Source organism: Nicotiana attenuata, unplaced genomic scaffold (genome assembly GCF_001879085.1).
Source record: "Nicotiana attenuata strain UT unplaced genomic scaffold, NIATTr2, whole genome shotgun sequence".
In the NCBI taxonomy this organism is placed as follows: domain Eukaryota; kingdom Viridiplantae; phylum Streptophyta; class Magnoliopsida; order Solanales; family Solanaceae; genus Nicotiana; species Nicotiana attenuata.
Window position 1 is genome coordinate 4,491 of NW_017679769.1, and position 11,231 is coordinate 15,721.

The 11,231-nt window shown below is 38.1% G+C and overlaps 1 long non-coding RNA gene across 2 annotated transcripts; it reads right to left on the reverse strand.

The window, feature by feature from the left end:
- Positions 1-171: 171 nt before the first annotated feature.
- Positions 172-2,860, reverse strand: LOC109221789. Of its 2 annotated transcripts, none has more exons than XR_002067310.1 (3): positions 2,733-2,860; positions 1,658-1,752; positions 172-1,500 (listed from the first exon to the last, which is right to left on the reverse strand). It is a non-coding gene; the product is annotated as an uncharacterized LOC109221789 (long non-coding RNA). The 2 variants fall into 2 exon arrangements; XR_002067309.1 differs by having other exon boundaries at positions 2,691-2,860.
- Between the last annotated feature and the right edge of the window lie 8,371 nt (positions 2,861-11,231).

Sequence of the window (11,231 nt, forward strand, 5' to 3'; positions counted from 1 at the left end):
TTTAGAGTAGAATTCATTATTTTGTTAAGGTTCTTACTATCGTAAACACGTTTTATATTACGGAAGTTTCTCCACCACATTTATATTAGTACCTTATCAGATTAAACTTATACGATTTCAGAGTTTTCTACAGAGACTGATGCTCAATTTTGGACGAACATGTATACACTTGCTTCAGAAGATCTGGATCATAAGTATATTTGTTGGCAAGAATACTGTAGGATTCATAGAAGTAACATAGAGAACGGTAGAATGAATGTCAGCTCTGATGTTATTAAAAGACATTGATTCGCTGCTTAAAGCGATGAAGCAATGCGAAGCAAGGAGTTATCGCTTCATTGACAAAATCGTGTGCCTAAATAAGTGTGCGCTTCAACAAATGACGCACATAGTGATTCCAACAAGAAATGGTCGATTCTTTAAATCTCAACCTTATGAATTGGACTAATATTGACATTACTGTATATACTGAATGCTGGAATTAGCTATTTCAATTGATATTTACTATTATAGTACTATAATCATATATATTGGTACTTTTATTTTCTTTGTAAATTGTGCGCTTAATCATTTCTTGCTTTTCTGCTTGAAGGCTAATGGACCTCTTTTTTGCACTTTTTGTTTTTAGAAACATTGCAACTCACCTCATACATACTTCTCTCTGCCTGCAAGTACTACAACCAGACTAACCTCCAATACTCCAAGTATCCAACAAATCCACCGCAAGAAGTCTTCATGACTCTTGAGACTACCAGTGAACTTTTTTATTCTGATAAATACATAATGATCTATTGCATCAACAACAGCACTATCTTAGCGGCTGTCTCTAATATGAGATTACAAAATCCAACTCCTTGACAATTTTGAAGGAACTGAGGAACTCTATCACTTCTCAACATTGTAAACAACTCCTAGCTTGCATCAAAATGCTAGCATAATGATAAACTTGGATTTTAGTCTTAAGATTTCTCTATAAGAGGGTAAAAGTTTTATTGATAAGAACCAAGGAGGTGCTGTATAAGTACAAAGGAAGTTCTTCTCCTTCTATAGGTTGAAGGAGTACATAAGATCAGACAGAGTAACAAAATCAGTAACTATTTTCCCTTTTACACCAGAAGAACAGATTCTTAACACATTTATATTTTACAGAGGGCATATGTTCTACATTTTCACAAAAGCATCTACTATTTCTCTCAAGCCAAATACTCCAGAATATGGAGAAGGAAACTGATCTTCAAAGTTACCTGCAAGTTTTTGCAGTGGTCTGCCCATTCCAAATGATTAAAACTTGCTGAATGTTCCATGGTATAACCTAAACCTAGAGTGGTGTACTCCAAAAACGCTTAGAAACATTAACCATAAAAGCCATGTGAGTTTAAAATGTAGGAGAAGGTGATAGACAGATTCCGAGGCATCCTCACACATATAGCACCAGCTGCAGATAAATCCCCTTTTGCTGCAGGTTGTCTTGAGTAATGCAAATCACTAAGCTATATTTAGCTTAGTGAAACAGTGACAAAGTATAAGTGGGCAGAGCATCAAATACACTATTTATTAAAACTGCTCTACCACCAAGTAACAAATACTGTTTTTTTGAGTTTGACAGTTTCTTTAACTTTTAAATATTTTGAGAATAGAACTTTTAAATGTTACTTACCATGTTCCCTAAGACTTATATTTAGCTCCCAAAGGCAGATCTTTGTATCTTGTATGAAGACTCCCAAAGCTACACCTCGGAATCTCCAAGATAATCTGGATATTATGAACTTCATTAACCAAAAATTAATGGCTTTTCACGAAGCTAATACGAACACAAGTGAACTCTCTCAGCAATACCAACTTAATTTTCTGTCTTCCTCCTTACAATAGAAAGATAATAACTGAAGCCATACATCCCCTCTGTCTTATATCAAAATCTCACCATAGCAAACGCATATACAAAAGTCAAGCAAGAGGACTCTGGAGTTGTTATTATTCAGATTTGAAGACAGTAATAGAACTTCTCCCCCACAATAATCTTCTTATAACAAGTAAAAAGAGGAAGATTAAAAAGAGAATGATAATGGTGGTAGCCCCCTTTTATTCCACTCTTCCATGTTCTTCTCCAATGTTTCACAATTTTTCTTATTCTCAAGCCTATGTTTATTCTTCACTAGTAAAATCAAAATACCGAAGTGTGCAACCCCCCCTCCCCCATACGGGCAGAGTTACAGGTACCTATGCTAGTGGAAGGTAGCAGATGGAACAATCGAGGTTGCGCGCAATTTGGTCCTGACACCACCATCATTCAAACAACATTATTTTCCTCACAAAGAACACCAATTCCTTCCTTAACTTTCCTAAAGCTTTTCCCCACTGGGGATCAAAAGGTGAAAGCGCAACTCTTTGAATAAGCATAAATTTCATAAGTCTCAAAAACCCTAAAGCAGATAATATGGCAAAGAAAGTAAACAAAACAGGGACAAAATGTAACAAAAACAACTGCACATTGCAAAGAACCTTAAAGCGCCAGAAAAACAAAAGCACAATAGACAGGCATGCAAAGTAATTAGCAATTCTCTAGGGTTCTATTTGAATTCAATTAATAGCACTAAAAGAACAAACGGAGCAGAAAAATTAAGTCAATGCGTTATAACAAGGCTCAAAATAAAGATGAAAAAGATAAGGAAAAGCAGAGAAAGCTGTCTCACTAGAAAGGCGAAACGCGGAGCAGTAAACAAGTGAACACGTACAGTATGGATATGAAAATTCTAATGTGAATGCTTCAATTTGATGAGAAGTTCGGGGACTTCCGCCGTCGCCGGCGTGTTTAACTTCAACAGGAGGAGAGCTGGAGAGCTTTGAGAAGTGTTGGTGACGACGAAATAAGGAGCCAATGTGCGTTTCGGTTTGTTAATATAGGGCGGACTTTAACGGGGCGGATTCGACCCGTAATGCACTTTGTAGTGGGGTAAATTTTAAAAATAGCCAGATTTACAACTGGTCGTTCAAAAATAGCCTAATTTCAAAAGTAATCGAAATTTAGCCACTTTTTATATAAAGATAAATCTGAGCGAAAACATTATTCAAAATCCGGAAAATACTCCAGTATATTATACTGGAGTTCCAGCATAAGTATACTTGAACTCCAGCATATTATACTGGAGTTCCAGAATAAGTATGATGGTACTCCAGCATAATATGATGGAGTTCCAGCATAAGTACACTAGAACTCCAGCATAATATACTGGAGTTCCAGCAAGTATATTGGTCCAGTATAATATATTGGAGTTTGGAGCACCGGTGCTCCAGTCTCCAGTATATTATACTGGAGCCAGCAAAGTATACCGGTCCAGCATAATATGCTGGAGTTCATACACAAGTGCACCGAACTCCAGTATATTATGCTGGACCGGTCTCTATTGCAGCAAAATAGTGAATATTTTTCATTGACTTGGTAAACGCTGGCTATTTTTGATTGACCAGTCCGAAAACTGGCTATACCGTGCTATTTTTACAAATTAAGTAGTCCTAGTAGAAAGAAAAACTGAAAACGTTAAATTAGGGTATTTTTCGGCCTCTTCTATTCCCTTTTTCCCTTAATATTAGAAAAAAGTATAGTTATAGTTATATCATAATTAAAGTGAATCATTTATATAAGGTAAAATCTTCATTAATTTTTAAATTTAGTATTTTCGGAGTTTAAATTAGAAAAGATATAATAAATAGAATTTTAGTTGATATAAAAGTCCTAAATATTAGGAAGATAAGTAAATGACAATTTTATTCAATGTAAATTCGATTTTTAAAGGGTAAAAAAGGCAAACGACATTTCGCTAAGGACCTTCGTACTTAAAAGATATCTCTTTCTGATTCTTTTGTAATAACTTTTTCTACGTAAATATAATAATATATATTTTATTATATACATTTAACCATATATACATTATATTTTGTTTCCCTCAAATTTGCTTCTTCATTATTTCCCCATCAGCGGAAACGTGTTTACTTCCCCCAATTCTTTTTATAATGTATTATTGTATATTATATATAATATATAATATATTTCCGTATTTTTCATTATATATGTGTGTGTGTGTGTGTGTGTAATGTCGATATAACCTTCTACAAGTATACAAGAGACGCATACCAACGACGGCTAGTACCTATTTGTAAAGAATATGGAGCATTTGTAGTGAGGTAGTGTTGTAGTGATCCAAGATTTCAAAGTCATGGGTGCTCGCCGATTAAGATTTCAAAAGAAGAGGAAAAAAGAGTTTTATTGTGGGTGCTCACTCAATATTTATCTAAATATTTGCATAATTACCTATATAAATTATTAAATATGATCAAAAGTAATGGGTGCTTAAGCACCCATAAGTGTGCATGTAGATCCGCCAATGGTTGTAGTGGTAATCTAATATGTTTATATTGATAATTAATAATTAACAAATTGGAGAACATTTAGGGCCAAACTATACGCTTCAGATTACCATGCCCCTTAAATAGGAAAAATTCCATACGTTTCAGATATACTTAATTCCCCTTAAATAGGGATAGTTATCATATTTTTAGAGTATATTTTTAACACTAGAGGGATGATGCCCGTGCATGCCCACGGGCCCGGCATATTATATATCATCAATTATGATGGTAAGATTAGTCACAGTGCTTCTTATTGAAATCAAAATAAATAATCATAGTCAAAGAATTATTCAAAGTAACATGGGCATAAAGCTGCTATTTTCTTTACAAATATGTGCAAAAAAAGACAATAAGGATGGTGTCTCTCCAACAACCAACCCAGTGCCTCAGTTGCTTCTATTTTTCACCATGATGCTTCTTGTGGCTGCTGCTGTAACGCATGGTTTAAATGGAAGTAAAACTCATCAACAATATTTTTAAGTGATTGTCCTTTACACATTTTTAACAATTTTTTGCCCCAAAAAAATATATTTTTCAATGACTGTCCTTTAATACAATAAATGACTGGATATGGATACTGAGAAAATGTAAATGGATCGATCTACATGGGCCATTAATCCCTATACAAGTTCCTCCCCAGGATATAGGATGATTAGAAGAAAAAACGAGTCGCTCACCGCTTCCCCTTTGAGATGGTTCCTCCATATAGAGTAAACATTGAATCAGTGACAACTGTAGTATTCCTACAAAGATAGAGTTTGCGTTGATCTTTATATCGTAAACAAACCATGCACACAATATCCTGGAGACCTAGGCACTAATAGTTCTTTCCATAACATGACTTGCACTAATGACAATAGATAAGCAAGTGGCATACTTACACTATAAAAACACCTGATCATCTTTCCTTATCTTCAACGAAAATAACTTTTCATTATACTGTAAAAGTGTTAATATAAAGAATTGCAACTAAACAAGCATACTTCAAAGGTCACTACACAGAAGATATACTATTCTTTTGAGTTTATACTAAAGGCTAGAATCATGTAAAGAGCAACTTCAGTAAGATGGCATTGTAAATTTGTATTTATGGGTAAATGGTAGTCCCCAGGTAGTTTCAAAATGATTAATTGTAAAATACTTGGACAGGTAATGTCGTTAGTTCAACCAAATAACAGCAAATAATTACTCGATGGAGATGCTTACAGTAACTCCAAGAATTATACTTAATGATAATATTGTTGGCAACAGGCCAGCATTCCTTAGCAAAGAGTACAACTCCCTCCGAAGAGAATGTATAGATCTCATAGACTGTGCAAACAAAAATTCTTCCAGTGAAGGAAAACAAATACAAATCAGAAAAAGAAATTGGTTGAAAGGAACAAAGATAGAGAAACATAATACCAAGAGGCAGTCACAAAGAAAATTCTTGCAGAAGCAACCAGAATCATCTCTAGCAAACATCAGTTAGCAGGACTTGCAGCTTTTACAATAAATTACTACATTTAAAGTCAAAACTTATGTTGCATGATGAATAGATAACTCTTGTATCTTACATAACATGTGAAATATTAATATTACATCTTGAAAGATGTTTAACAATCTACAAATATTAACATTGCACTTTGAAATATATTAAACATGTTGTTACCCCGGGCATATTTACACCACAGTAGCTAAGCAAACCTCATTTTGCTCGCATTGTATTTAGGATTGATAATTTCACTTTTGATGTAACCAATGAGAAACTAAGTTTAGTTTAGCTTTATTTTATATTTTAGGATGCTTAAAAGTGAAAACTTGAAATAATGTGAGAGTGCCAAAAACTACAAACTGAAGTAGTTTACATATTTATTGCCTGATAACAATTTGAATTGCCTTTTAAATCCTATAGTCATACTGCAAAAGCACATCAACTTGAAAATAAAGCACATGCGCACAAGTTTATGAATCTCTAGAAAATATTAACAAATAGCATAAATGCACTGAAATTTGAACTCAAAACACTTAAAAAGAGGTTCTTAGAGAGCAAAGTACCTTCTACAATAGGTGACACACTGAAGAGTGAGCTTGGAAATGTATTTTAATCTTGTATCAACTTTCCTAGCTCTTGCTTATGTTTTTGTAGATCTTTGAATTATGTCCAAGATTGTGAATCTAAGTCAATACACCAAAAATATCACTACTATTTCTTAATTCCCAAAAGCACAAAATAGGCACATAAACACTTTATATAGTATAAAACTTCAAAGAAGTAAAAAAAAGAAATGCTAAACCTTGAAGTCAGTTGTTTTGCGTAATTGTAGGCATCATGGTAGGGAAATGTTACAGTATTATAATACATTTTCTCTCATATAGTTTTATGAAGGATATGTGTCACGGCCCGGATTCCCACCCTCGGGAGTCGTGATGACGCCTACTAGTACGAGCTAGGCAAGTCAATTAATTTCACAATTTACCCTTTTTTTCTCATTATATATTCATTAGCAATTCTAATAATAATAATAATAATAATAATAATAATAATAATAATAATAATAATAACATTTAAACAACGGAATTTAACATAAGCGGAAGAAAGAAGCCATAAGCTACCTGAACACGAATATCTAATACAACTGTTTGAACCTCGACTACCCAGAACTGGTGTCACAGTATCACAGACGGTCTAAGAATACTACAAAAAAAGGTCTGAAAGAAATAAATACAACACTGTCTCTGGAAATACATGAAAGAAACAGGAATAGTAGATGGAAGGAGACGCCAAGGCCTACGGACGCCTGCAGGACTACCTCGGGTCGCCTTATGAACAAGAATCAACAATCCCATTGTGGTCCAAAGTCAACAACACTGGGGTCTGCACAAAAGAGTGCAGAGTGTAGTATCAGCACAACCGACCCCGGGCCCACATGGTCAAAACCCAAGGTTCGAACCAAAACCCGATTACCCATTCCCCCACGAACTCAAATATATAATTTGTTTTGAAATCGAGGTCCAAATCCCCAATTTTTTAAAAACCTAGGTTTTACCCAAAACACCCAATTTCCCCCATGAAAATCATTGATTTTGAGTTTAAATCATGTTAAAAGATGTTAAGGAGTGAAGAAAATGAGTTAGAAATCACTTACCAACGTTTTGGAGAAGAAAGGTTGTTTGAAAAATCGCCCCTTATGTTTTTGGGGTTTTGAAAAATGAAAACTAACTGAAAATCCCCTCTAAATATACTATTCTCAGATGCCCTGTGCGGACCGCACAAAATCAACTGCGGCCGCACAGCACTACTTGTGCTCTGCAGTTACAGGTCTTAGTATTTTTGCCATAACTTTCTCTACAGATGTCCAAATGCCTATTATAATATTTTTCTGAAAACTAGATTCAAAGATCTACAACTTTTGTTTTTGAATGATCCCCAAATTCCTTGTAGATCGAAAGATATGAGCTTCCGTAGTCGGACCAGTGAATCTGTGCGGACCGTACAAAATCAACTGCGGCCGCACAGTCACCAGTGCGGACAGCACAAAAACTACTGCGGTCAGCACTGCGGGTTCAGAGGTTTGCACTTCTCCGAACCTGCAACATCCATGTTTTTAAGCCTAAGACATCCCGGGACCTACCCGAAACTCACCCAAGCCCTCGGAACTCCAAACCAAGTGCACACAAAATCTCAAGAACATCCTACGGACTTATTCGTGCGATCAAATCGCCAAAATAACCTAATAGCCATGAATTAAACCTCAAAATCAAAGAATTTTTCTCAAACTTCATAAAACATCAATTTTTGCAATTTAGGTCCGAATCACGTCAAATGACATCCGTTTCTCACCAAATTTCACAGAATCATCTTAAATCATATATAAGACTTGTACCGGGCGCCGGAACCAAAATACGGGCCCGATACCATCATGTTCTAATCAAATTTCATTTCAAAATACTTTAAACAATTCCAAAAAACAATTTTCTTTAAAAATTCATTTCTTGGGTTTGGGACCTCGGAATTTGATTCCGGGCATATGCCCAAGTCCCATATTTTCCTACGGACCCTCCGGGACCGTCACATCACGGGTCCGGGTCCGTTTACCCAAAATGTTGACCGAAGTTAAATTAATTTATTTATAGTCAAAATTTATCATTTTCACAGATTTTCTCATTTAAGCTTTCCGGCTACATGCCCGGACTGCGCACGCAAATCAAAGTGAAGATAAAAGAGGATTTTAAGGCCTCGAAACACAAAATTTAATTTAAACGCAAGTGATGACCTTTTGGGTCATCACATTCTCCACCTCTATAACAACCGTTCGTCCTCGAATGGACAGAAGAAGGAAGTACCTAAGTCGGGGAAAAGATGGGGATAACGGCTCCGCATATCGGACTCGGACTCCTAGGTCGATGCCTCAAGAGGCTGACCTCTCCACTAAACACGAACAGAAGGAATACTCTTCGATCTCAACTGACGAACCTGCCGGTCTAGGATAGCCACTGGCTCCTCCTCAAAAGACAAGTCCTTGTCCAACTGGACAGTGCTGAAATCTAACACGTGGGATGGATCGCCGTGATACTTCCGAAGCATGGACACATGAAACACTGGATGCACGGCTGATAAGCTCGGCGTCAATGCAAGTCTATAAGCCATCTCCCCCACTCGGTCAAGAATCTCAAACGAGCCAATGAACCTAGGGATAAGCTTGCCCTTCTTCCCAAATCTCATCACGCCCTTCATAGGCGATACTCGAAGCAATACCCGCTCACCGACCATGAAAGCCAAATCTCGAACCTTGCGGTCGGCATAACTCTTTTGCCTGGACTGATCTGAACAAAGCCTATCCTGAATGACCCTGACCTTATCCAAGGCATCCTGAACCAGATCCGTACCCAACAACCGAGCCTCTCCCGGCTCAAACCATCCAACCGGAGACCGACACCGCCTAACATATAAAGCCTCATAAGGAGCCATCTGAATACTCGACCGGTGGCTATTGTTGTAGGCAAACTCTGCTAGAGGCAAAAATTGATCCCATGAGTTTCCAAAGTCAATGACACAAGCTCGGAGCATATCCTCCAAAATCTGAATGGTCCGCTCGGATCGCCCGTCCGTCTGAGGATAAAATGCTGTTCTCAACTCACCCGTGTTCCCAACTCTCGCTGAACTTCTCTCCAAAAATGTGAGGTAAACTGCGTACCTCGATCCGAAATGGTAGACACGGGCATACTATGAAGACGAACAATCTCCCGGATATAAATCTCACCTAACCTCTCGGAAGAATAGGAGACTGCCATAGGAATGAAATGCGCTGACTTGGTCAGCCTATCAACAATGACCCACATTGCATCGAACTTCTTCTGAGTCCGTGGGAGTCCAGTAACAAAGTCCATAGTGATATGCTCCCACTTCTACTCGAGAAGCTCAATCCTCTGAAATAAACCACCGAGCCTCTGATACTCGTACATAACCTGCTGACAATTCAAACACCGAGCCACATACGCAATGATATCCTTCTTCATTCGCCTCCATCAATAATGCTGTCGCAAATCCTGATACATCCTCATGGCGCCTGGATGAATAGAGTACCGGGAGCTATGGGCCTCCTCTAAAATCAACTCTCGGAGTCCACCCATATTAGGCACACAAACTCGACCCTGCAATCTCAAAACTCCATCATCACCCAAAGTACCCTGCTTGGCAACTCCTTGCTGTACCGTGTCTCTGAGGACACACAAATGGGGGTCATCATACTACCGATCACGGATACGCTCCAATAAAGAAGAACGAGCAATCGTGCAAGCTAACACTGGACTGGGCTCAGAAACATACAATCCCACGAACTAATTGGCCAAAGCCTGAACATCCAAAGCAAGCGGTCTCTCACCAACCGGAATATAAGCAAGACTGCCCATACTGGCTGACTTCCTACTCAAGGCATCGGCCACCACATTGGCCTTTCCCGGATGATATAAGATGATGATATCATAATCCTTCAACAACTCCAACTACCTCATCTGCCTCAAATTCAACTCCTTTTGCTTGAACAAATACTAAAGACTCTTGTGATTCGTGAACACCTCACATGCCACGCCATACAGATAATGCCTCTAAATCTTCAATACGTGAACAATGGCTGCCAACTCCAAATCATGAACCAGATAGTTCTTCTCGTGAATCTTCAATTGCCGTGAAGCATAGGCGATGACCTTGCCATCCTGCATCAACACTGCACCAAGTCCAATACGAGAAGCATCACAATAAACTGTATAAGGCCCTGAACCTGTGGGCAAAACCAACACCGGTGCCGTAGTCAGAGCTGTCTTGAGCTTCTGAAAGCTCGCCTTACACTCGTCCGACCATCTGAACTGGGCACCCTTCTGGGTCAACCTGGTCATCGGGGCTGAAATAGATGAAAACCCCTCCACGAACCGATGATAGTAGCCTGCCAATCCCAAGAAACTCCGAATCTCTATAGCTGATGCTGGTCTAGGCCAGTTCTTGACTGCCTCAATCTTCTTCGGGTCCACCTGAATACCCTCTGCAGATACAACATGACCTAGAAATGCAACTGAACTCAACCAGAACTCACACTTAGAGAACTTAGCAGATAACTGACTATCCCTCAGAGTCTGAAGAACCACTCTAAGGTGCTGCTCGTGCTCCTCCTGGCTGCGGGAATATATCAATATATCATCAATGAAGACTATCACGAACGAATCCAAATAAGGCCTGAACACTCGGTTCATCAAATCTATAAAAGTTGCTGGGGCATTTGTCAACCCGAATGACATCACCAAGAACTCATATTGCCCGTACCGAGTGCGGAAAGCTGTCTTAGGGACATCGG